This window comes from Ambystoma mexicanum, chromosome 9, assembly GCF_040938575.1.
Source record: "Ambystoma mexicanum isolate Mex_15411 chromosome 9, UKY_AmexF1_1, whole genome shotgun sequence".
Classification (NCBI taxonomy): Eukaryota; Metazoa; Chordata; class Amphibia; order Caudata; family Ambystomatidae; genus Ambystoma; species Ambystoma mexicanum.
Window position 1 is genome coordinate 122602616 of NC_090931.1, and position 27942 is coordinate 122630557.

The following is a 27942-nucleotide window of genomic DNA, read 5'->3' on the forward strand; positions in this document are numbered from 1 at the left end:
AGGGAGACAAAGGACACAAGCATCAGGCTACTGTACAATGGTCCCCTAGACAGGAAGCAATAGCAGATGAGCACCACTGTCAAAGTACACTTCCATCATGTCCCTCCACAACACATGGGTCAGTCCAGGCAAAACACACACAGTAACAGGCATGGTGCATGCCATGGACATTTCCATGCATGTCCAATGGACTCTAGAAACATTCAATGATATGTAACTCACATGCATCATGGCTCATGCATATCACATGCACACACTTCACCTCAGTCACATCCATCTGGCCCCAAAACACCGAACACAGGCGAAACAAGGGTAAGTTGGGTGCGTCACTGAATCTGTGCATTGTCACACACATGTGTCATGCATCCATGGCATGCACAAGTCACAGACACGCAGGTCAGGCACACAGACATGGCTACCCTATATGTACCTGGCATCAGCACCCATCCTTCACCCCCATCCATGTCCAGGTACAGAGACTGGCATGCTCTCATGTCCAAAATCTGCATAGGGCTCCCCATGCCGCATTTCAACACATGCAACAACCATGTGGGTCACACATCACTGGTCGCACATGCATTACCATGATGTCCCTGCACACATACATGCATACATGGCCCATGGCACACATACAGGCAAGTATCATAGAACCAGCACACCGCAACATGCCCTGTCTCACACAGTAATGCTTGGACACATACCGCTCAACTCCAGACGGGCCTCCCTCTCAAGGACCTGGGCGTGGAGCGCTGGGCGTACGCGTTCCAGGACCCTCTTCTGGATGGGACTCATGCGGCCCCGGCCCCCCTCCACGAGGCGCCGGGCCTTCACAAGGGTCCTGGACCTCAAGTCCTCCCAGCGCTTCTTGATCTTCTGGACGTTGCGGGTTGCCACCCCCTCCTCGTTGATGGCAACCACACAGTCGGCCCAGATCCTCTCCCGTCCTTCCTTGCTGGCGCGGGACGATCCAAAGAGGGCATCATACTGCCCCAGGACATGCTCCACCAGGACACCAACTTCGGTGGCAGTGAAGCTGGTGCCCCTCTGCCCCTCTGGCCTGGGGTTGCCACTGGTGCCAGATGTGGAAGTGCCCGACATGGCAACCCCAGAGGCAGGTGTGGGTGGGCAACTGGGTCCTGGGGCTGGGCTGTGGAGCGATGTAATCCCAGTTGGGAGTCTTCAGTTCCAGCAGGGGTGGACACAGCAACTGGACCCCTGCAGATGGCTGATGTGCAGGCACCAAATGGCAGGGCACGGTGGCAGCAGGCAGGCAGGCAGGCAGGCAGCAGCAGATAGCACGTGGGAGGCTGCTCGGGGCACTGGGGGGCAGTAACTCGGCCTTCTGGGCAGGAGCGTGGTGTTCCGTGTGTTTTCGGGTGGCCAGCTTGATACGGAGTGATTTGGCACGTGAAAATCCTGCACGTCAGCGTGAAATCCGAGGAAAGGCCCTTAGCGCGTAAGCGCGTCAGCACGCATACGCGATTCTATTGGACCAGAGTCCCTCAGCGCGTAAGCGCGTCTGACGTGACCCGCACGGGCGTTCCCCACTCAGCACGTGATGACGGAACACACGTGGAAATACTGCACGTCAGAGTGTCATCGCGTGATTGGCCTATGTACGTGTATTTCATTGCGTGTAATTGGACAAAAGTGCGCGTACACGCGATTGGCCTATGTACGTGTATTTCAGGGGTGCGCGGGCACTTACACACGCAAGTACGTCAGCGCACCTGTATGGCTGCTGCGTGGGAATTTCCACACGCTATTGGAGTGGGAACTAGATTCCAGGGGTGCGCGGGTCACACGCTCGCCTAGAACACGCGCAAAGCATTAATTTGCGCACTTTTCAAATAACAAGCCAGATGCCAGGATGAACATACCATTCCTAGCAGCAGTGGCAGTGGGCTACCAAAGGAGGAGGAGGAGGAGAGTCAGGGCCAGAATATTCACACCCAGAACCAGCCTTTTCGGGATGCCTGATGACCAGGTGTATGGAAGGTACAGGTTTCCACCACACATAATACTGGACCTGGTGAGTGAGTGGGAGGATGACCTCACATCACCCACCCTGTGCTCTCAAGCACTCAGCCCCCTGGAGAAGGTCCTCAATGTACTGCACTTCTTAGCCACTGGATCATTTCAGCGGACAAGTGCCATAGTGGGTGGGGTGTCACAGGCCACCCAGTCACGCTGCCTACACCAGGTCTTGGACATCATCACTGCACGCCCATCAGTCCGCAGGCACATATACCTGCCCAGAACACCTGCTGAAAGGCATGCTGCCGCCCTGGATTTTTACGGAGTGGCACAATTCCCCAAAGTGCTAGGTGCCATCGACTGCACCCATGTGGCTCTACGTCCCCCCAGGGCATCAGAGCACATCTATAGGAACCGCAAGCACTGGCATTCCATCAACGTGCAGGTAGTATGTAATGCCAAGGGAATCATCACCTCAGTATATGCCAACTATCCCGGGTCCACCCACGACAGCTTCATTTACCGAATGTCCACCCTATGCCGGGACATAGATGCTGGGCGGCATGGCGATACATGGCTTCTCGGTGAGTATGTATGCCACTGCACATGCATGCATGATGGATACTGAGCAAGGTCACAACCCCACCAATGATACCAATCACCACCTCCACAGGGGACAGTGCCTACCCTCTCAGCCCCCACATGATGACGCCAATTCGGAACCCCACCACGCCACCCGAGGTAAGATATAACACAGCCCACATTACAACCCGGGGCATAGTGGAGCGCACATTCGGAGTGCTAAAGTCACGCTTTCGCTCCCTTGACTGTTCTGGCGGGCAGCTGTTATACGCTCCCCCAGTAGTGTGCAGGATCATAGTGGCAGCATGTGTCCTGCACAACGTTGCAACACGCCGGGGCCTGCCCGTGGACATGGTGGTGGCCCCACATCCCCAACCACATGCACAGCCGCTGCGCATGGGAGGGGAAAGGGCACGAGGGGAGGCAGCCCGTACACAGCTAGTGGCTAATTACTTCACATAGTATTCACTCCCCTGTGGAGTGCACACTGGCCTGGCACATTCCATCTGACAATCAATGATGACTCAACCTGACACTGATCCTGAATGTCTGGAGATTCAACCGTGAAAAGCATATCAGCCTGAGATTGTTCACCTGGAAGTGTTACAATGTGTGCATCCCTACCCACACACAACACCAATGCAGTTTTGTGAAGGAACACATTCAAGCAGCCAAAATTAATACCCACTTGCTAAATGCAACAAGAGGACAGTGCCATGTCACCCAACCCATCCCCAGCACCGCCACACAACACACCGTGCCATGTCATGCTATGTGCAGGTAAACAAAGTAATCCCCACAACGTGACAAGTGTTGCGATGTACAGTGTCCCCAATTGAAACTTCCTACACCTGAAATGCTCACTGTAATGCAGGACAAACAACATACTTGAGCACGTACTACCATAAACATGACTTCAGTAATGTAATAAATCAGTTGTCTCACCACCTGGATATGCCTGCACTCCCACCACTTCCAACTGAACAGTGTTGGTGCCATGTAGAGTTGTAGGTGCACTGCTGCCAACAAGGACCCCATCTCCAGACTAGAGGGCCTTGTGTAGACATGAGGAAGGGACCTGCAAATTAGGAGGCAGACACAGATGATGAGTTACACATCAATGCAACATGCAGTGTACAACACAACAGCAATATGCACTAGGAATGTATACACAGTATTGACTAGACTACCCACACATGTAGTGGGAGTCCAATGTCACCATGTACTTCAATGTCACTTGGGCACACCCTTTGCAAGCCCATGGAAACGGGAAGCTGGAGGGGTGTGTGTGACTCAAACCCAGGCATCTGAACCTAATACATGACAAGCCTGCATGTGCCCAGCCACAATGCAGCGTATGCCCACAGGAACCACGGAAGCCAACAATGTGTCCCCAAAAAATTGGGAAAAATATTCAAATAAAAATAAAAATGAAAATTTAAAAAATATAAAAATATAAAGAAAATCAAAAATGGCCATTAAAGGGCCCGGGGGGGTTGGGGAGGCCACCCAGGAGGTCCGAGGTCAGGGTGCACACCAGAAACCACCTGTGTGGATCCTGGGAAAAAAAAACACCTCCATGGGCTCATGGCCCGCACGGCTACCCTATTGTGGGAGTATCACTGCTGTCGCTATTATCACCCTGTGCAGCTGCATCCGGAGGTGGTTGCACTATGGGAGGCAGCCCACGCAAGGCCCTACTCTGTTCCTCCATGGCTGCAAGCATGCGGGTGTGGTAGGTCTCGTTCTGGAGGATGAGGGTGCGGAGGTCCCCATGCAACAACTCACGGGATGCCCGGACCTCCGCCCTCGTTGCTTGCATCTCAGCTGAGAGCGTACGGGTGAGACGCTCCAGCTGCTGTTCTGTCCTTTGGTGTGTTGAAGCCTCTAGCTCAACAAGAGTCGTCCTGAGTTGATGTAGCTCCTGCCTCAGGGCTTCCCTGTGGCCCTGGGACTCTATGGAGAAGGCCTCCTGCAGAGTCGCCAGTGCCGCCCGCCTGTCCCTGTTGGACGCCAACATGTCCTCCCTGTGTGACTGGCAGATGGAGTCGGTTGCCTGCTCTAGTCGCTCCATCAGCCTTTCAGGGGGGACAATGGAAGTGGCCACCCTATCCATGGCCTGAGCCATCATCTCGGATGATGCTGCCTGTTGGGTAGCCATACCGTAAATGGATTGCTCCCATACGGTATTGCCAGGTGGCGTACGGCCACCACGTCGGCGGGCACCACACCTGTCTGGGGCAAGGCGGACTGCGCCTTGCTGTGCCGGCACTGCCTGAGGCTGCAGGACTGCATTCCCCCTCTGATCTGCTGGCCCAGGAACAGGATCAGATGTCGCGGAGTGTGACCCTGCATCCGTAACCACCAAAGGCCTAGCTGCCAACACTGACATCCCCATTGAGGGTTCTGACCCTGGTGCAGGTGGGTGGGACACAACAGATTCCCTCCCTGGAACACTCACCTGCGACGGCACGTAGGTCTCATCATCCAAGTCAACAGCTGAGTACAGCTCGGGGGAGGTGCAGCCAGAGACACCCCTTGAGAGCACGACCTGCAGCACTTGTGGGTTTTCACCCACCAGCACACCACGTCCCTCACTGGTGGTTGGTCGGCCCTCGGACCCCTCCTGGCTCTGCACCATCTCCACAACCCCAGCAGTATCAGGTGCGTCTTCCCCTGCAATGACATAATGACAAAGAAATGGAAACCCGCATTAGCACCATGGCACACAATGAGGGCTGTGAAACAAGAGAACCAGTACTTGATTGACACATGTCCCACATGACTAAGACCCTCCCATGCATGCACCCTCACTGCGTATGAAGGGCAGGCAAATGGCACACACTCATTACACAAAGATGGAAGATGAACACATTTCATGCATGCTGCCTGGCAGTGGCATCACACATTGCCCTGTGATTGCCAGGTGACACACACATGCCATCACACAGATGGCATGTGCCATTGCTTTTGAGTGTAGATGGAGAGGAGGGCAGCACTTATTCATTCTGTCCAGTTCCCACATGCAATAGCTTTTCTAATTCTGACAGGTCTGCTTTATCACCTGGAGCTGCCAGTCCAATATGGTCCAATTGCACAGGGACATGTGTGAACATATGATATCCAGGTAACAAAGTAACTCCACTTTACCATGGCCATGCCATACATGTGACTAGAGGACTGAGGAATGCCTAGTATAAGTGTTGGAATGCATACAATCTGTCTGATTGAACATAGGAAAATAATCAACAATGTAGTGGCAAGGTGACACTTCAAGGCCAACTTGGGTGCTGTTGGGCTAGATGTCTACTGTTGGCAGAAGGGATACTGCAATGGCGAAATGCAGCTGCCCAGGATGTCTTGCATGAAGCACATGGCTGACCCATTCGACTCAGGCGCACACACTCTCACCTGGCACACAAACAGATGCCCTCACACACACACCATGCACATGGATGACACACACATGCATGTGCACTCACCGGACAATGCCTCGTAATCAGGCAGATCTCCCACGCCTTGGATCTGTTCCTCCGTGACGTAGGTCCCAGCGACTGACTCATGTGGAGTGAGTTCCATGTCTTCTACTGGAGACCCACCTCCAGTCACTAGAGTTGCGGCATAACTTGAGGCCAGCTTCTTCTTTGCCCTGCGCTTTAGGTCATTCCAGCGCTTGTAGCAATCATTGGCTGTGCGCCTCACGATTCCAAGGGCACTTACGATGTCCGCAATGGTCTGCCAGTGTGCCTGGCGTTGTGCAGGTGTGGTCTTGGATCCTGCAACAATGACCATCTCGTTATCATGTCCGGACACATACTCGACAAGTGCATTCAGTTCCACATCCGTGAAGCTGGGCTTCCTCGACGGACCGGACTGTGTAGCCGTGTCGGGGGCATCAGCCTGTGCCGGACGAGCACTCTTCCTCTTCCGCTTGGAAGGTGGTGGTGATCCTGAGTGTCCTGCGCCGCTCTGGACACTAGGGGCAGGAGCCCTGGTGGGCTCTGTATCAGGTGTGTGGGATTGCACACTCAGCATGGGAGTTGGTGCAGGCATTGGCTCAAGTGTAATGGTGTCATGGGGAATGTCAGCAGAATGGACTAGGACGGACACTGTCCTGGCTGGGTGTGTGAGAGCTGGGGTGGATGGAGCTGCAGCTGCCCCTGCAGCCTCTCCGCCCTGCCTACTTGGGGCAGCAGATGACCTTGCTGCCCGAGATCCACGTGGCATGATAGCATCAACGTGCACCAGCGCACGTGTCGTAGCCCTGCTGACCTGGAAGTCAGCCATGGAGTCAGCCAGGTCTGGTGCCACAATGGGCTTGGTCCAACAAGGGCTGAGCATGGATGGTGTCAGCCACTTCAGCCTCAACGGGAGGGGGGGGGATGATGGGTGCCCTTGACTGGTCCTCCACACATGGGGGGACAGGCTCACCCTGCAAGTTACGACCACGTCCCCTACCGGATCCACCACGGCCACCACTTGTGGCTCTTCCACCTTTGCCACCCTTACGGAATCCTCGCCTCCCAGCCATGGCACTGATATTAATGTGCGTATGGGAGTGGCTGTAGACAATTGTCCTGGGCAATTGGGGGTCAAAGGGGTTGGGTACCAGATGGTAATTGTACCCTAGTGCTCTAGCACGGCTGATTGTAACCCCTGGGGAAAGATGACGGGTTACGCAACGCACAGGAGGCCCAAAAAAGGGAGATGACGTGCACGCAACCCCTCCTAGACCACGTGTGCAGAAAGAAAAACCTGCACTACGCTGTGGCACCCAGTAACACAAGAATGAACGTATGCATGTCACACGCAGCCTAGAATGACCTCTGAAGGGGTAGGCTACACACGGGGCAAGCACAGAAGTTGGATACGTGCGTGACTCACCGTCTGCCAGGTAAAAGAGCGTGAAAAATGAGCGCGTTTGGCTGGCTAAACCCCCGCCAAAAGAAGATGTGTACGCTGTCTGAGAAGACAGGACAACAGTAGAAGGGGACACTGTTTGAGGGAACAGGCCCAGGTAAACCAGTACAAGAGGAAAAATAGAGAAAAAGCTGTCAGAGGTAACAGGGAGTACGAACTGGAAACGCCGTGAAGTAAATCGCGTGTGAAACGACAAGAAGTACAGAATTCACCCACTCGCTCTCCACGAAAAGCACGTACAAGGAAATGGTGTTCTACATGTACCTTATATACAGGCCCACACGTACAGCGTCACTTACGCGGCGTGTACGTTCACCAATCACACGCTTTGTCACTCCTGCGTGTAGATCCATTTTCACCAATCACACGCTTTGTCACTTCTGCGTGTAGATCCATTTTCACCAATCACACGCTTTGTCACTTCTGCGTGTAGATCCATTTTCACCAATCACACGCTTTGACACTGGGACGTGTCACGCAACAATTTCCTGCACGTGCAGGTGACTATAGGCGCGCATATGCTGTTGACGGGTTTACGCGCTAAGGGCCTTTCCTCGATTCACACGCTGACGTGTGGGATTTCACTCCCTATCAGGCTGTCCACGCGTTCACACACGAGAGACCACGCTCCTGGCCAGGAGGCCAAATTACTGCCCCCCAGAGCCCTGAGCACGCTCCCACCTGCCATCTGCTGCTGCCTGACTGCCTGCTGGCCACGTGCCCCACAGTGCTGGTGGGTGGGGGTGTTGGGAGACATGGGTGGGGGCCTGGTGGAGGCTGCCCCTGGTGGCGGGGGGGTGGGGGTGGTGGGAGGCATGGGTGGGGGCCTGGTGGAGGCTGCCCCTGCACTGCTGGGGGTTGGGGGTGGTGGGAGGCATGGGTGGGGGCCTGGTGGAGGCTGCCCCTGCACTGCTGGGGGTTGGGGGTGGTGGGAGGCATGGGTGGGGGCCTGGTGGAGGCTGCCCCTGGTGGCGGGAGGGTGGGGGTGGTGGGAGACATGAGTGGGGGCCTGGTGGAGGCTGCCCCTGGTGGCGGGGGGTGGGGGTGGTGGGGGGCATGGGTGGGGGCCTGGTGGAGGCTGCCCCTGGTGGCGGGGGGGTGGGGGTGGTGGTAGACATGGGTGGGGGCCTTCTGGCAGGTGCCCCTGACTGCTGGGGGGGTGGGGGTGGTGGTAGACATGGGTGGGGGCCTGCTGGAAGGTGCCCCTGACTGCTGGGGGGGTGGGGGTGGTGGTAGACATGGGTGGGGGCCTGCTGGAAGGTGCCCCTGACTGCTGGGGGGGTGGGGGTGGTGGTAGACATGGGTGGGGGCCTTCTGGCAGGTGCCCCTGACTGCTGGGGGGGTGGGGGTGGTGGTAGACATGGGTGGGGGCCTGCTGGGAGGTGCCCCTGACTGCTGGGGGGGGTGGGGGTGGTGGGAGGCATGGGTGGGGGCCTGGTGGAGGCTGCCCCTGCACTGCTGGGGGTTGGGGGTGGTGGGAGGCATGGGTGGGGGCCTTCTGGCAGGTGCCCCTGACTGCTGGGGGGGTGGGGGTGGTGGTAGACATGGGTGGGGGCCTGCTGGAAGGTGCCCCTGACTGCTGGGGGGGTGGGGGTGGTGGTAGACATGGGTGGGGGCCTGCTGGAAGGTGCCCCTGACTGCTGGGGGGGTGGGGGTGGTGGTAGACATGGGTGGGGGCCTTCTGGCAGGTGCCCCTGACTGCTGGGGGGGTGGGGGTGGTGGTAGACATGGGTGGGGGCCTGCTGGAAGGTGCCCCTGACTGCTGGGGGGGTGGGGGTGGTGGGAGGCATGGGTGGGGGCCTGGTGGAGGCTGCCCCTGCACTGCTGGGGGTTGGGGGTGGTGGGAGGCATGGGTGGGGGCCTGGTGGAGGCTGCCCCTGGTGGCGGGAGGGTGGGGGTGGTGGGAGACATGAGTGGGGGCCTGGTGGAGGCTGCCCCTGGTGGCGGGGGGGTGGGGGTGGTGGGGGGCATGGGTGGGGGCCTGGTGGAGGCTGCCCCTGGTGGCGGGGGGTGGGTGGGGGTGGTGGTAGACATGGGTGGGGGCCTGCTGGAAGGTGCCCCTAACTGCTGGGGGGGTGGGGGTGGTGGTAGACATGGGTGGGGGCCTGCTGGAAGGTGCCCCTGACTGCTGGGGGGGTGGGGGTGGTGGTAGACATGGGTGGGGGCCTTCTGGCAGGTGCCCCTGACTGCTGGGGGGGTGGGGGTGGTGGTAGACATGGGTGGGGGCCTGCTGGAAGGTGCCCCTGACTGCTGGGGGGGTGGGGGTGGTGGTAGACATGGGTGGGGGCCTGCTGGAAGGTGCCCCTGACTGCTGGGGGGGTGGGGGTGGTGGTAGACATGGGTGGGGGCCTGCTGGAAGGTGCCCCTGACTGCGGGGGGGGGGGTGGGGGTGGTGGTAGACATGGGTGGGGGCCTTCTGGCAGGTGCCCCTGACTGCGGGGGGGGTGGGGGTGGTGGGAGGCATGAGCAGGTGTGCAGGGTAGTCCCCTGTGGTGTGGGTTGCATGCAGGGGACGTGGAGGGTGTGAATGGAACACCTGTGAGGACCCACCCAGCAGAGCCGCGTGTGAAACTTCCCGCGCACCCCTGTAAATGACGTACCCTAGTTTTTCGCGTGTAGGATTTCACGCGCACCCCTGGAATTCCCGTAGCCTAGCTTTTCGCGTGTGAAACTTCCCGCGCACCCCTGTAATTGACGTACCCTGGCTTTTCGCGTGTGGAACTTCACACGCACCCCTGATATCGACGTGGCCAGGGCAATCGCGTGTGGGACTTCCCCGCACCCCGGGATACACGTACCCAGGGCAATCGCGCGAGTGACTTCTCGCGCAACCCGTTGTACACACACGCGCGAATTTTTGAACAGTGGGTGTCCGTGTTAATGGCGTACACCTTTGCACCTCATTTGTCCTTTGGGGTCACGGTATGGCCCATTGCTGTATGTGGGTGGTATTTGTTGGCGCAGGTTTTGGCGCACTTTCGTTAAGTGCGTCGGGACGCTACTGCCTGCTTACTTGTGGCGTACGTTTTTGGGCCTGTGCGCTGGTTTGATCGAGCGCTGTTTTGCCCTGTTCGAATCCATGAATACGTGTTGCCGGAGAGCGTGTGGGCGTTCCGCGCACTTGCCTCCTGTACTTCCCCGTGCCGCCCACATTCTTCCCCATTCCGAGTGTTGTGCCCCATTTTATTCCCCATTCCGAGTGTCCCGCCCTGTGTTCCGCCTACTTTAGAGCTGTGCGCTGCGCTCGGAGTGATAGCGCAGTGGCCGTGGCGCACGCCGTTGGTTGACCTGTGCGCCGGCGTGCGCCGCGCACTTTTTCAGCGCACGTCCTATGCTTTTCTTACGCACGGACTTCCATGAATCGACGTGCGCTGGTTTCCCTGCGCTTTTCGCTATTTTTCGGCGCAGCGCACGTATAGGCCCCTCTGCGCCGGAATTTTCGGCGCACATTTATTCCATGAATCGGCCTGATAGTGTCCAGATGCTCATCTTGCAAGACCATAGCATTCCAGAGTACCAGCCAGGCCACAACCACTGACCATAAAAGTGTTAGTACATTTGTTTCTCAGAAAGATCATAGCAGAATATTCTGGGCGTGTGTAATTTGTGCCACCGGGTGCCAGGGAGGGAAAGTAAAAATTGGAAGCCCGAGGGGTGAAGAGTTGGAATGGCACCGACATGTCTGTGATCAAGCTGGGGTTTGTAAGATAGTGTGACCTCGAAAGTATCCTCTGTGTCCATGTCTGCTGTACCAGGTGCACATTAGGCCACAGATGTGTCATGCTATGAGTACTTCCATAAGGCCCATGTCTAAGTCCAAAGGTGATATAACCGGCCGCACCTGCACGTCCGGCACGGACCACCACAGACCGGTTTGTCCCGTTAGCCCTGGCGTGTTCATTCCTGCGGCCGGGATATGAGTTGTGAAAAGAACTAGAACTCCTAAGGGAAGTGTAGTTCTTTCACAACTTGCGTGTGTGCCAAGGGAGCTGAAAACTCGGATTCAAATCACACGCAGTTGAAAAAAAGTTTTTTAAGAAGCTTGTATCAAATTTAAAGGACGCTGGAACCAATGACCTGGAATCCCATATGGAGCAGGCCGCCTGCGTATAGGGTCGAACCAACCATTAGTATGAATCACAGGACTTCCCGCTCCAAAAGATTCACATGTTAAATTTGGTTCAATTCAGTTTGGTGTGTTATTTTAGGTGTTGAAGAATTAACATTCAAGTGATGTGAAAAGCAGTATTTCTTACCTCATGATTTAGGATGAAATTAATTTGGATAGGAATGGAATTATATGCCAGTCACCGAGACTTTAGTGTGCTTAGCCTCCATTAGGTATTCAGTGACCCGTTGGTTTAATTAGGAAGGGTGCCTTTAAAAAGGAACAAGCATCAATCCTAACACAACAAATACTAATAGGTCAGGATGCTTGAGAATCCTGTGGCAGCAGTGTGGTATGCCTTAGTGAGGTTTGGCAATTATGTATTGCCATGAGTCCCACCACATGAAGCTACTCAGCTCAGACTTGAGAGTGGTCCATCGCAAAACTCCTCACTATTTTAGCTCATGTCACCAGAGAGAGACATAGCAATTGAGTGTGTGTCCTCAACCCTGCACAAAAGGTGAGACATTCAAATTGAATTTCTGCCCCAACCCTTACGAGACAGGAGAGAATACAATTAAGTGTGTGCCTCATTACGGTAAGAGGGACTGAGAATAATGCATCCTGTGCTCGCTCCCCTGCGAGATAGGAATGACACACAAATTGGGTGTGTGACCCACTCCTGTGAGAGAGGAGAGAGGAAGAAATGCAGGATGTGCCTCCACTCCTGTGAGAGAAGTGAGTTCTAAATATTGATTGTGTATCCCAAGCCCTGCGAGACAGGAGAGATGTAAAAACTCAGGCTGTGCCCCTCTTTCTGCAAAGCATGAAAGAATTTAAATTGAGTCTGGACCCTCCCACACAATGCATTATAGAAGTAAAATCTGAGTGTGTGCACCACTGCTGTAAGAGATAGGCAGCCTGGACCCTCACTCTTGCAAGAGGTGAGAAACATAAAATGTGAGCGTGAGACAGGAGAAACATAAATATTAATTCCATGTCCCCTCTCCTGTGAGACAAGAGATATGTCAAATTTGAGTTTGTGCCCTCACCCCTATACCGCAGCAGAGATATAAAAAAATGAATGCGTGCCCCCACTCTGTGATCTCTGAGGTGTTGCAAAGGGAGTGTATTGAGAACAAGTTATCTGCGTTGGTATTCGACACTCTGAACACATACCGGGTATTGGGGGTAGTATGTACCCTTAAGGCTGAGTGTGTTCCCACAACCATCCCCCTCATCCGCTACTGGGGTTGCACTCCCTGTGTTCTCATATGAGAAGAGGGGGTGTAGCCATCCTCCCGGTCATCATCATCAGCCTTATTATCATCACAAACATAGTCATCATCAGAATCAGGAGCCATAGGAGTGGAAATGGCCGGCGATGCAGTGGATGTGCTTGGCTGAGAAACATCCCTCTCCTTTATCAGGGCCAATTGGGCATGGCTCTGCTGTCCTGGCCTAATGATGAGAGCTGTCCCAGCACCCCATCACATACATCTCCTCCTTCTCCCGGAGATTATGGGGCAGTCTCTTCAGCTGACACATTAGCAGATCTCTGCAGAACCTGGGCATGTATGCTCTCATCTTTTGAAACAAATCAGAATTCCATACATGTCCACTTGGTCCAGGCTGTTACTTTATGGAAGTTTGGGTATGAGCTGACTGCACTGAAGAAGCAGAAAGAGCTGAGCCAGAGATGACATTTGAAAGACAAGTGGCAACCACCCCAACCAGAGTGTGACTTCTTACCGTACTCATTGTAGCACTGGTGGATATTCAATTTGTGGTTATTGACTGATGATGTACTATTCTACTACCCACGATGTGTGCAACCCCATCACCCCACATGCTACTGCGTATACAGTGAAACACGCACCATTTCAACTGCACCCCTTTCCATGTGTGGCCGTTGGCTCTCTGGACATCTTAATTGATGTTGGTTTTTACCTCAAACACCACAGACACTGGCTTTTCCTTTTGCAAATGAAGGCAGTGCTTTATTCTCTTGCACCTGACCTCAACACAACTATTGAAAATAGCGGAACTGTTCATGTGTGTTAAATCAAGTTCCTCTCTCAAACAGGTGGTGTGTTGCATCAGAATATCAATCCACCTGTCACTAATGCCCACTGTTTGTGATCACCACCACCTCCCAAACATTTCCACCAACAACACCAAATGTGTTTCTGTTCTCCCAAAAGAATCCAACTGCTTGTTTTGTTTTGTATGTTAGTGCACCCGTTCACACAAGATGGCCGAGTTGATATTCCTTCTCCATCCTACTGCTCAGTTTGCTCAAGGAGGTGGTGCGTTGCATCACACCTCCAATCAACTTTGCCATTGATGCCCAATGCATGTGACCACTACTACCAGCTACAAGAATGTTTCCAGGTCCCCAATGGCCTTTTCTGGTATTCAAAACCATTAAACTGCTTGTATTGTGTGTTAGTTTGCCCATTCAAATAAGCTAGTCAAGCACACATTCCTGTGCGGTCCTACTCAGTGTTCTCAAGCAGGTGTTGTGTTGCATCCATCAGCCAATCAACATGACACCACATAGCCTGTGATTACCACCTCCTCCAACAATTTTTCCAGAAACACCAAATTTGTTTCTGGTCCCCCAAAACAATGAAACATTTTGTTTTGTATATGTGTGCCCATTCAAACCATCTGTCTGAGCTCAAATGCCACCTCTATCATACCAATCAGTTGGCCTCATCACAATTTGGGCGGTAACGGTAACGCTATTAGCGCGGGCGGTATTAGCCCTACCGCCGAACTCCCCAGCGCTAATAGCACCAGATCACGAGTTCGGCGGTAATGTAAGTCCCCATTCCCCACTGAGCCCATTCGGGAATGCCCCATTCCCCATTGGGCTCAATGGGGAATCTTCGCGCTAATACCGTCGGCGGATTTCCCGGTAATAGCGCTACCGCCGGATTTAAGGGTTACCGCCGAAGTCGTGATGAGGCCCAGTGTCATATCAATGCAAATGTGCTTGCACAAATCTATTTACCTGAATCTCTTAAACCTTTCAGAATTTCAGTAGATCCTGATCACAGTAACATTTCAGATGTTTCAGACAAAAAGCAACACCATACTCCTCTGCAGCTATTGTGGTTTGAGTAGGAGGCATATAAATGGGAAACAGTTAGCACTTATTTGCTCATTTCAAAGTCGACTAAGCATTCAGCCAGCAATTTATTTTTTAAAGCTTTTAAGTGCCTGGTCATGTCAGGACAAGTCCATTTACACTTTGTGGCAAAACAAGACCATTATTTAGCACCTAGTAAGTGTGGGGTGAATTCAAAGGCCCCAAACAGAAGTCCCTTTCCCATGAACAGCAGGATTTTCAACACTGAAACAGAAATTGCTGGGCCTTTGTTTTATTTTCAAGTAAAGTTGAAGAGCCATGTGGAAAAGCGACCTACCTGACATTACCAAAGGAAAAACAACATTTTAATTCACAAAAGAAGGAGGAATCAAAGATCCCTTTCATGTGGAAAACAGGATTTTTAAACACTGACACAAAAATGGCTTGCATGGGTGTGTGCAAGTAATAGCAGTTTAAATGTGAAAACGAATCAGTGCTCACAGAAAAATGTCAGGGAAAAGAAATGATGTGCGGGTTCATAACAAGCAATGTTTCTTATGGTTGACATATAAAACACCAGTGACATTTTAAAAGCCACTTTGTTTTCATGGAAAAATGTCAGCACAAGACAAAGCCTTTTACTGGCGTGTGACACTTCACAAAGAAATCTTCCTCTGCCAGTCTGGATGTTACACCTCCCATCTAATTACCAACTGTAATAAAGTGTCCTGCTAAAGGTGTCGAACTTCAGTGCTCATCACACCTACTGGCTATGAAGTCATTGACTGCAGGAGAAGTTCCCCTTGGCTGGAGCATGACCAATATGTGTGAAAATGGGGGCAGCAATTTCAAAGAGCAAGTATCAAACACAAAGAGACTGATACAAAATAAAACTCTGGCTGCAGTCTGACCCAGTGAAAACAAATGGCCGGTAGACAGGAGAAGGGCCATTTGTCCCATATGAAGATACACAATTAATTGAAAAGGACTATTATCATTTAGGCCTTTTTTCTCAGCAACCATAAGTATGATTGATTTAATTTCTGTACCATTGTTATGTAATTTCCAGGTGAATGTAGTGATATACAATTCCCCCACCTGCGACTCAGGGAACTGTAATGGCCAGTTAAACTTGGTTTCTGGCTAATCTGAACATGTTCCAAATGTGGGAGTTGGTGAGCGGGTGGAGAATACAATTAGGGATATGGGTAATAACTTACATATTCATAACTGTTATTTTTTTATGGAAATGGCAAAAAGGTGCCACATGGCCATGCTACATTGTACGGACCTGGTGGTTGGCTTCTCTAATTTCCCATGATTAGCTGAATCAGAAAATAGGTATATTGTGGAAGTTTTATTTATTTGTTTATTCATTTTGTCATTTATATAGCACCCAAAGCCCAGAGACATCTAAGCACTTTTACGTAAGAAGCTGGTTATAGTGGTTACTTACAGTGGTAGAGAGTTATAGGGCCTCATTACACGGTAGGTGGTAAACCATGGCGCTATTAGCGCCATGGTTCATGCCGGTAATTTACCGGTACCGCCTTGGAGGAAAGGGGAATTACCGCCCTATTCCAAGGTTGGGAAGGCGGTAATTCCTCCTTCCTCCATTGCCCTTCCCCATTCCATTTTTGCCCCATAGGGCATAATGGGAATGGGGAAGGCGCTAATTACGGTACTGCAAATTGCAGTACCGTAATTAGCACCCTGGTCCCTTTGCGGGTTGGATTTTTAACGCCTGCAAAAAGCAGGCGTTAAATTCCCCAACCCGCAAAGGGACCTCGTAGTAAGGCGGTAAGGATTTACCGGTACCGGTAAAATACTGGTACCGGTAAACCCTTACCGCCTACCGTGTAATGAGGCCCATAGTCATTACATAGTGAGGAGTTACAGTCATTGCATGAATAGTTTGCTTATAAAGTGGTTACAATAGTTGCAGGGAGACATCGGTTGGTGTACATAGTTTAGAGAGCCCCACCTCATGGTGCGAAGAGCTACATCAAAATATTCATTTACAAATAGGTAAAGAGCAACATAGGTTTGGGTGAACAATTTGGAAAGCCTCACCTCCTGGTGCAGGAAGCTACAACAAAATATGCATTTACAAGTTGGTATGAGCAGCATAGGTTTGGGTGTACACAGTTTGGAAAGCCTCTCTTCATGGTGCAGGGAGCTACATTAAAATATGCAGTTACAAGTAGGTAAAGAGTGACATAGGTTTGGGTGCACAATTTGGAAAGCCTCACCTCATGGTGTGGGGAGCTACATCAGAATATGCAGTTACAAGTGGGTAGAGAGCAACATAGGTTTGGGTGCACAATTTGGAAAGCATCACTTCATGGTGAGGGGAGCTACATCAACACATGCAGTTACAAGTAGGTAATGAGCGGCATAGGTTTGGGTGCACAATTTGGAAAGCCTTGTCTCATGGTGCGGGGAGCTACATCAAAATATGCAGTTACAAGTAGGTAAAGAGTGGCATAGGTTTGGGTGCACAATTTAAGAAGTGCAAACTCAGGTACAGGAGTTATATCAAATATGCAAGTGCAGGTGGGTAGAGGACCAGCACAGGCAAGCTGTCAATAGGGAGTGCGGTGTTGAGGTAGCCCACACAGTCATGTTCCTCTGTTCCTCTCATCGCTTTACTCCGGCACCACAGCATGAAGATGCTCAACCCCCTCGTGGCCAACCTGGAGGTCGTTCCTGCTAGAAAAATTATGAAGTTGTGATACATTACTAGTTTTTGCCAAAAATCTGAAAGAAGAACAAATGGCGATTACAAATGGGAATTGCCATATTTTGCTCCAGACCCCTAAACCAATCCTGACTTGGAGGTTGGGTTTGGGAGAAGAGAGAAGGATAACAGTCCAATTCTAGTTGTGGGAATGATTGCAGGGTACTTCCCCAATATTGTAGAATTGGTGGTGTCATTGCTGCTTTATTAGGGGTACTGCACTAGGAGGAAGGGAAACACGCACACGGACAAACAGACAGACAGAGAGACAAGGAAGGCTGATGAAAGTTACCATCTGACAGCTGTAAGGAAACACCAGAGGAGATTGCTGAAAGTGCATCTGGTTGGAACTGTCTATTTCTAGGAAAGCTTCAAAGTGGACTGGGTCCGACGGTGGAGAGCCGAAGGCCATCTTTGATAGTGGAGTGACCAGACCCCTGCCCTCTCTTTCCAGAGTTTCCTGAGATGCAGCTGGCTTTGCTGAACTTAAAACAGAGGCTTTCTATGTAAGTAGATCTGAGCCCTGGGAAACCAAACAGTGGGAGAGTCTGTTTGCCTTGAATCCTTTCCCTTCATAGTGGGTGGGGGGGGGGGGGGAATTGTGTAGATCCTTAGCCTATTTAACTAAAAATATTAATTTTATGAACTCCCCATTTGGCAGAACATTACAGGTGGATTTTTGTTAAAATTCAAAATGAACAAAGCTCACTTCCCAGTGTGGGCTGAAAACCATAGCCTATTATTTAATTGGGTAATCCGTTTTGTCCTGCTGACGCTGGCTTCTTTAAGGAAGAGGGGTGTCTTTGTTCTTAAATAAATCCAACCTTTTATTCCAGCTTCCCCAACACAGGCCTTTAAGTGGAGGGAGTCTGAAATCCAAAATTCCCCAAATCATTCCAATTCTTCTGTCCGACTACCCCAACACAGACCAAAGTGGAGGGGGGGGTCTCAAAAAAAAGAACCACTAAATCACCCTGTGTTTATTTTAAACTAACAGTGTGGGTGAAATCATAATCACAATATGTATTTGTACCAATCTTGAAATCCTGCTAGCCATTTAAGACTGTGGAAAATCAAAATCTCCCAACACTACATGATGATTGCTTTTGTTAGTGATCAGTATAATTATTTCTTGAAGAGAAATTTGCAGAAAGTGAAGAATTGTGATTGCGTTCTTTTCAACTCACTTTTGTGATTTATTTATGCTGAGAGAAGTTGATTGTGTTGTGGCATGGATACATTGGTCTTTGACATTTTTGTGCTAATTTCTATCACTTTTATTTAAATAAATACCAATATGTTTCCTGTACACCAGCCTGGTTCTTGGCTCATTGTTAGCTCAGGTGAGAGGGATCATTGGGGCATGATATGCATCTGATGTAGGGCTGAAGAAAAAAGTCTGTTAAGTAGTTTGTTGCGTGACACCTTGAGTGGGGAGGGAAGGAACTCCCCGTGTTGAGGGTGGTCTCTCAATAAACCGTTTCATAAGGGCACTCAAAGTAAACACCTATGCTGGTACATTTTCCTCAGAAATCTGTTAATGACCGGTAGCTACAGGTTCAATTCCACCCAGGCTGACTCAGCCCCACATCCTGTTGAGGTCAATTCAATGAGTACCATTGGTTAAAAACAAGAGCAATGATTACAGCGCTTAGAGGTGGAAAGAATCTTTAGGATGCATTTCAGAAAAAAAATGGATACGTATTATATCTCCTTCTGCGGTCCTCCTTACGCAGAAAACACTTCCAACGCTAAATGACTGCTGTGCTTAGATTATGCCATCTCCAGAGAGTGGCATTGTTGGATTGACGTACTGTAATTACTGTCAGTGAGAAAAAAACATGTTTTAAAAATTTAAAACAGCCTGCGAGAGACATATTTTCGAAGATTTAAAGCAGCTAGAAAATAAAACTATGGGTAAAAAGTCCCAACCAACAGTGAGAAAGTATAGCTGGCCAGGATTTAACATTAAACCAACACGGGTTGGGAGCATACATCAGAGTTCACTGACTCTAAGTACCAAGAGTCAGTGAGCAAATATAACACTTGCTTTCAGGTGGAGCGAGCTAGTCTTGTCTTTCACACTTCTTAATGTGTGCACAGTTTCCACCATTTCCAAGAGTTATTTTGTTCTTTGATTTGTATTGTAAATGAACTGTCTGCAATGCATGTGGGCTAGTGATAACTTTACCACTGGTATTAAGTTTTTGGAGTTGAATTTAATGATCGCATATATATTCGTTGTGTCATTGGTGGTCATTTACCTCTAGGGCACCGCTCACAGATGCTGTTATTTGATGCACTCTTTCCTCAATGAGCTCCTGTACCCATAACACCAGCCTTTATTAAAGCGATTCAATTGGGAGAAATCGAACATCTAAAAAAATACTATTATGTTATGTTATTTGGCATTTAAATAGTGCTCTGAAGCAGTCACCTACTCGAGTATTTCTACACTTTTTTCCTTTGCTGGGTGGACCCTTGAACTCTTGAAAATCAGCAGCTCTCAGCAGATCGGAGCTGACTGCAGATACGACTGCAGTCTGAGGCAGTCTATGGCAGCGTCGACAGAGGCGGCGGGGGAGAGGCGAAAACATCAGCAGAAAAATCTACTGGATCCCACTTAAGAAGTGATAATCTATGGCGACACTGCATTAGTGAACTGGACATTTGCGACGTTAGCAAAAAAGGCAGCGTGCTGAAACAACCGGCGGATTCTCCGAATGCAGGTAGGAAAACATGTTTAAATTCACATACAGCACCCACAGCAACCATTATAGCACCTCCACTGCATGAATGCTCAAAAACGTGAGGTTCAAATGGTACTTTGACTCAATCATGCAATATAGATGATCCACCAGACAATGGATTTGTGCCTCTGACCTCCTCTAACAGCTTTAACATGATCCATTTAGTCGAACCTGCCCCTGTGGGTGAGCTAAAGACACAAGATATAGCACTATTTGACACAACAAAAACAATTACTGCAGTCCCTGCTTTTGATTTTTTCGAAAGGCCGGTCCCTAGGGACAGACGAAAATCAACTCCCCTCCGTGACATATCACACCATGGATTTGTGCTCCCAGATCCAAGAAACCCTTCCCCACCCACGCCACCATACCCTGACACCTCCGAACCATCTAAATCTCCGCCTAATACGGAGCAACAACAATCCGCATTCCACGTCCCCTTAACTCACTTACCGAGAACCCCCAGAGGGGGGTTCCAGGTAGATGAGTCGGGGACAGGGGCTGCGGTGGCGTGGCGTCGAGGAGGAGCTGGGCTGGCCGAGGTGGAGGAAGGTAGTATGGAGGAGCCCACGCCCTGCCGGCAGGGCAGGGATGCGGGCGTCTTGCATCCGACAGTTGCGGCCGATAGTGTGGACCAGATCAGCGGAGTCCCGGAGTCCGGGAAATGCTTCAGCGGGACCGTCAAGTGGTTGCCATGCAGCTGCATAGCAGGCAGAGCGCTGGTTGCCCACTCCCGCTGATGGGAGCTGAACCAGTACCGCAAGCGACGTCCACCCCCTTGCAGGGCCAGGTAGAGGACGCATGCAGTCCAAGCCAAGGGAAAGACTCAACACACGGTTTCCTGTCACAGGCTGTACAGGAACCAGCATCCCTGATACAAGATCCAGACAATCTGAAAAAAGAAACGAATTCCAAGAAACGTACACGAAACCAGCTTAATGCTCGCTCATTGAGACAAAAGACTAGTAACGGACGGAGAATCCAAGGGAAAAATATTGTGCCAACAAACGTTCTCTCAAATAGATTTTTATCCACAAATAAAATTAAAAGAAAAGGAAGTGATTGCCCTAACAAATGGAAAGCTGATGCCAGAATTAGTTCCCCACACACCATACTGTCTAATTTTTTCAATCGCAAACCCAAGCAATGTGTGAACAGCAGAACAGAATTAACAGACTTAGAAATTCTGGAAAATGTACTTGAAAGTCAACTGCTGTACGAAAGCAGCAGGCTTGAAGATAAAGCTTGTGTGCAGTCAAATAATTCTACCAGCTCATCTGCTGAGGAAGTCGAGGCTTCTTCGGCTTTTCATAAGGAGGGACAACTGAAAACGTCTACAGCATTCAACTCTATGACCCAGGAAACGCCAAAGTGTATTGAGGCAGAGGATCCATCCCTCCTGCTTACTGGAAAAGAGAAAGCACTATCAGAAGAAAACGCAGTTCCAAACCAGACATCAAGAAGTGCTGATGAAGACATTCTGCCAACATCACAGGAGAATTTGGATTTATCAACGGTAATACAGGTCATAGACAGCCCGATATTACCACCTCCTCTACAGACTCGAATTGATCATGATGATTCTTTCATCTCTGAGAGTCACAGTGTCAAATACCCATTGTCCTATCTACCAACTAACTGGGCGAACCCAATAGACAGTTTGGGAAACCCTCCAAGCAAAGACCAGAATGTGAACGGTTGGGAAGACTCAACGTCAAGAAAAAGAGGTACTGACCGATTGCGAAAGGACCATCCAAGGCTTTTTATGCCTCTAAATCAAGAACATGGGCAGTCCAACGACCAAAGATGTTCTAAAGTTAACAGAAAGGAAATCGACACAAATAAAAGACTGTCTTTTGACCTACCAATCAGAAGGAATTTGCGAAGATCTCAGGCAGGTCCACAACCAAAAATTCCATCTCCAACCAAACCCCACACTCAGGCAACACCTACGACCAAAGACACTCCATCAGAAAAGTCTAAAATGTTTTTGGTTATGTCAGCTATCACCATCGTGCGGGCACCATTCACAAAGTTATATGAATCAATACACAAGACATTAAAAGACCATACAACCATTCATGCAATACACAAAACTAATATATTTAGAAGGCTATGTTATGGCGATGGACGAGAGATCTAAAACCTACAAGGATAAACCACACCAGTCCTGTAACAATGGGCAGTACAAGAAACAACTGTGTGTAGGTGTTAGAACAAATACATCTACAGTCCTGCAGACTAGTGACGAATCCATCTGGGAACTCTCTGCTCAAGTCTTGTCCAACCAAATTGTCACCAATCAATTCCACCAGACAAACACGATTATAGCGAGTGGAAAGGAAAAAAAAACAAATCCAGGTACTGAAACAGCTAGAAGCACAAAAGAAGTGTTGCTGGTCATTGACGATGAAATACAAGATTCAGAGGTAAACACAGGAGAGAGTCTTAGCACCAACCAAATATATTCTCTATTTGCGACCTCTCAATCCAGCTGTGCAAAACCCATAATTATCAGGCAAACAAAAGCTATATTGGGAAAAGTCCAGTCAGATGTATTTTAAAAAGTGCACTGAAAAAAACGATAAATTAAGATCTCAAGTAAACACTGACTTGAATAGAAAATTCCCAAAAACGTTGTGTCAGAGAAACTGTTACCATCACCAAAAACCAAGGAAGATTTCCTAAAAGATGAGTCTCTACTTAAACGAGGAGTCCCCTATCCCGGAAAAATCTGACTGTAGCAAACCACCACCACGACAAACCAAAGCAACTCTACCACTGCTAAACATTGTAAACAGTATAACTGATGATGAAATGGAAGTTGCAACACCATTCCTCACATTAGAAGAACGTCGAAACAGAACAATCAAGAGAAATAGAGAACCATCAGAGAATGAACAAGACTCTTTGGAAATGTGGAAATTGTTGAGAATGGAGGATGCTTCAGTGAGATTGCCAATTCCGGGTCAAATTTCCAGATCAAAAGATAGACCCAAAGAGAGCGAAAGATGAAACACAAAAGAACAAATCAAGCAAGAACTAAACAAATTAAGGAAAACATTGTATCATGACGCTAGCCGAGGACCGAGACCAACCAAATTTCACTACAAAACAAACACAGAGAAATATCGGCAGTCCCCGTCAGCGAAAGAAAAATTACAATGGCTCTTTAAGCTAGAACAGATTTTTGAAAATAAAGATGAAGTGATCCTTAACAGACGCTCAGTGCTGTGTCTATTTCAGCTAGTCTCTAGACTGCGAAAAATCTCAACAGAGTACTTACTAATTGCAGATCCAAGCCATAAAAATGGTAAAGCCTTTTGTCTTCTCCACATAACTTTGCTAACGGTCAAAGAACTCTTAAGACAGGAAATTAAATCCTTGTCAAAATTGGGCTATGCCCTAACAGAGCCAAGAAGAAAAGGCCCTGACCAACGAGAACGAGACCATAACCTTCATGGAAATAAGTCTCTGCACTGGCCACAAGTGGAACATAGACATCCACACCAAGACCGAGCGGCTTCATTCAGAAGATCCGTAACAAGATGAGAGGCTGTAAAAGCTGATGCTACACGAGAAAATCAAACAACCTTTAAGACAACAGACAAAAAGGACTTGAATAACAACTGGACATCCACTGGAAGAACTTCAGAAAAGCTACACCAACAAGAACATAGCAGGGGCTCCACTAACTTTGTAACAAAAGGACTATTACGCAGGACATAAAAAAAACACTAAAACTAAGGAGCCAGCCAAAACTCTGAAGTCGATGACCCAAGTATTATGGTTGTGGTTGCCTAAAGCTCTATCAACCAAGCGAGAAAAACAGCAATCCAAGCTCATCAACAACATCGCCTCGACGAGCTACGAGACTGACAGAGATAGCACTGCCTTAAGTCTAGGTTCTTGGAACACTAGAGGATTTCTGAATTTGATGAGTCTGGGTGACGTGAAGCTGGGAGCATACGACATCTTGTGTTTGCAGTAGACGTGGCTTATGAACAAACCCACCCTTGACGGATATAAAATTATCCTGGCTCCAACTAAAAACGCTAGTGTGGGCCATCCTTCATCAGGCATTTTCACTGCTTGTCGTAGTGGATCTGGACCTTCGGTGGACAAAGTGATGACATTAAATGAGTCAATATTGGCAGTGCTCATTCTATGGAAACAAAAGAAAAATCCTGGTAAAGTTTCAACAATAACATGGGTAGCAGTGATAAACACCTACTGGAACCCAGAAAAAATGTACTTCCTTCACTATCTAACAGAAAAGGAAAGAACAATTGATGAAATCATGGCTGAACACCTAGTCCCCAACATCATAGTGTGTGGTGACATAAACACAATTTTCCAAATCCAAAAACCCAAACATTCAGTCACCCCGGCAGAACAAAGAGGGAAACTTTGGCTACAATTGATGAACTCACAACAACTATTGAATCTCGACACAGTATCAGGGAAACAGGAGCATTTGTCAACTTGGAGAAACGGAGAATTCCACTGGACAATAGATTACATATTTGACACCAGGCCACTGCTCCACCTGCTAACTTTCTTTGAAGTTATTCAAACCAAGGCCAGTGACCACAATCTCTTACTCGCAACTTGGGAAAACACTCCTCGAATCATCGAAAAATGGCATCTACAGCTGGAAGTAAACAATCAAAGCAACAGACTTAAGTTGACTGAAAAATCGATCAAGGGATTGACCAGCAAATATAAAACCAAAGGAAAGCTATCGCAAATGGGGTGGGCTATGGACCTTTGTTAATCGCCTATAAAACCCAAGGGAAGAAAAAAACTCCATGAATTGCCCCGACGCATAGCTATGATAAGATCCTGGTTGCCAAGCGGCGTAAGTAATGTAATCAGAAAAGGAAAGCAATCCAACTTGAACCCAATTCTGCAAAAATAAAACTTCCAAAACTGACAAAGAACTACCAGTCATCGATAAGAGAACATCGTGAGAGGCTCTACCAACACGATGCGGAAACAATGTTAAAAACAATTTGCTCAAACAATGAAAAAGAATTTTGGGCACTCCTGAACTCTACGACTCCTCAATATAAGAATGCGATTTTAAATGGAGTTGGGGAAGCAGTAGTGCGAACTGGGTCAACCTTGATGATACAGAAGACCTACATCACCTCCTAAAGAAACTGAACAACTTGAGAGCACCGGGTCCAGAGGGAATTACTAACCTGGATTTAAAAACACACCCAGAAGAGTGGGCAAACTTTATTAGCATGGTTTTCAAGCGATGTGTGGAATTGAAATCCATCCCGCCGTCGTGGACATCAGCCATACTAGTCCCAATCTACAAGTAAGACAACAGCAGCGACCCGTCCAACTATCGGCCAATAGTGATGCTAGATCCCATCAACAAGGTCTTTGGATCCCTGCTCCTCAAGAAATTTCAACAATGGTCAAGTAAAGCCATGTGTAATGACCATTTCCAGACAGGTTTTAAAAAGGTTTTAGGAACTACTGGTAACATCTTTACACTAAACATCCTAAAAAATAAGATGTTGGAAGGAGGTCAAAAATGATACATGGCATCAACAGATCTAACACAAGCATTTGCCCGGGTGGATAGGGCCCACCTTTGGACCAAACTGATTGATTGGGAATGCCAAATAAAATCCTAGAGCCCATAATATTGCTTTACACAAACACAGAGATGAAGGGGCACCACAATCAACATGGTTTTGTATTGGAATCTATTCCCATGCTCAGGCGAGTAAAACAGGGGTGCTCCTTAGCTCCTGCATTATTTCTGGCTTATCTAGGTGATTACCAGTCAACGGAAGTCCACATCCAATTTGTTTCCACCAAAGCTTGCTCAGCACAGGATCAGTCGACTTCTATATGCAGACGACCTGATACTACGTGACCATACACCCATAGGATTACAATGGCAATTGGACAACCTATCTCAATACACAGTACTAAATAATCTAGAAATCAATCAGGAGAAAACCATACCAAAATCATGGTGCTAGAGAAGTCTTTGAAAGGAACACAACCATTCAAATAGTATCTTCAAAGAACTGAGATCGAGAGAGTTAAAAATATAAAATACCTCGGTATGAACCTGGACAGTTCGAAACAATAATCAGCCACACAAGAAGCACTCCAACATAAAATCAGTCCAGGGAAAGGCAATTGAAAGAAAATATGGCCGCTTCTCCACGATTCCTGTAATACATTTTTATAAATCGAAAGTGGTTCCTTCAATCATCTATTGAGCAGAAGCAATGCCAACTTTACCCAGGGAACTTAGGCCAAAGATAGAAGCTTATTTCTGGAGATCAGTCCTAGGCTTGCCTTCTTCAACACCTGTAGCATCAATAAAACGAGAACTCAGCCTTCTATCCCTTGAAGGTTCCTTAAATTGTAGCTTGTTGATGCTATTCAGAAAATGTCTGCTAATCAAGAGCCCACTGTTATACCAATTGATAAACAGTGAAATGCAACATTCATCCTGCAAAATGCTTAAAACTTAGAAAGATGAAAACTGTGAACGACTTTGTCACCTGGAAAGTGATGAAGATGAATTACTAAAAAAATCCAGTAAAAGTTATTAAAAAAACTGAAGGAGCGAGACTGGATCGCGACCTTGACAAAAGCTTCAGACAATAAACTGACTAAGCACCTACCCTCAAACATAAAAAAATTGAATGAACTTCAAAACTTCATTAAAAGATTTCCAAGTAGAATGGCACAAAACTTCCTCTTGACAGCATGCTTGAATTTGTTACCAACTAATGAAATACGTGCTATAAGAGGCTTTTCACTGACTAATAGTTGCAGGCTTTGCTGCCAGGAAAACGAAAGAGAAACAATTTGTCACATTCTTCTAAACTGCATTGGCACGAGGAAGATCAGGATGCTATAAATGAAACACCTTTTGTTAAACCCCCTTCCAGACAATGAGGAAGTCTTGGTGGTCCAGGATGATGAAAGGTGACAAAACGACTTGGTTATTGGCAACATTCAACATTTTACAGCAAATAACTACCACATTGACGAATTTAAAAGAACCGTCGTCCTAGGTTCCTTCGTCCCTAGAACAGAATCGACTGCATTAACAAGAGCTCCTCTGCCTTGTGAAGAATGAACAAGTATCCAAACTTGGGTGACATGAAAAAAAAAAAAACAGTTAACCATGGTGGCTCCTTTGGTTCTATGAGATCTGGGGGAATCTTTTTCGCAGAAGTAGATTTCATCAATTTTGTATTTTTTTAGAGGATGATTTTGCCGGAAACATATGCAGGGACAGAGCCCCCACAACCCTTCCCCCCCTTAATCTCTTAAATTAATTATTCCCCAAAACCCACCCCCCACATATATGTGTGCCAAAATGCGATGAAAATAATTCGACAAAATCTACTATGACAAATTCTGAACTCAACATGTGGTGTGCCACCTCTCCCATTTTGAGATGAACTCTCTGTGACTCTATTCGCAGTAGCTGAAGGGGTCTTCAGGGACCATGACACTCATGGAGGGTCTACTCTGTCACTCACGAGGAAATAGAAGTGAACCGGGTGGCGGTCCTGCAAAAGCAGATGGATTTGCATATACTGTGCGTCTCTGAGATAATAATTGTGTATTGGGAATTCGGGGATCCCAGTAGCAGGACCAGGTTTACATTCATGGGCACACCCACATGCAACCCCACTACCTCCTGTCCACTCGCAATGGTGGGCAGAGCTTCATATGTTCTGTGAACTTCCATTTGCGAATAACCCGGCTGCAC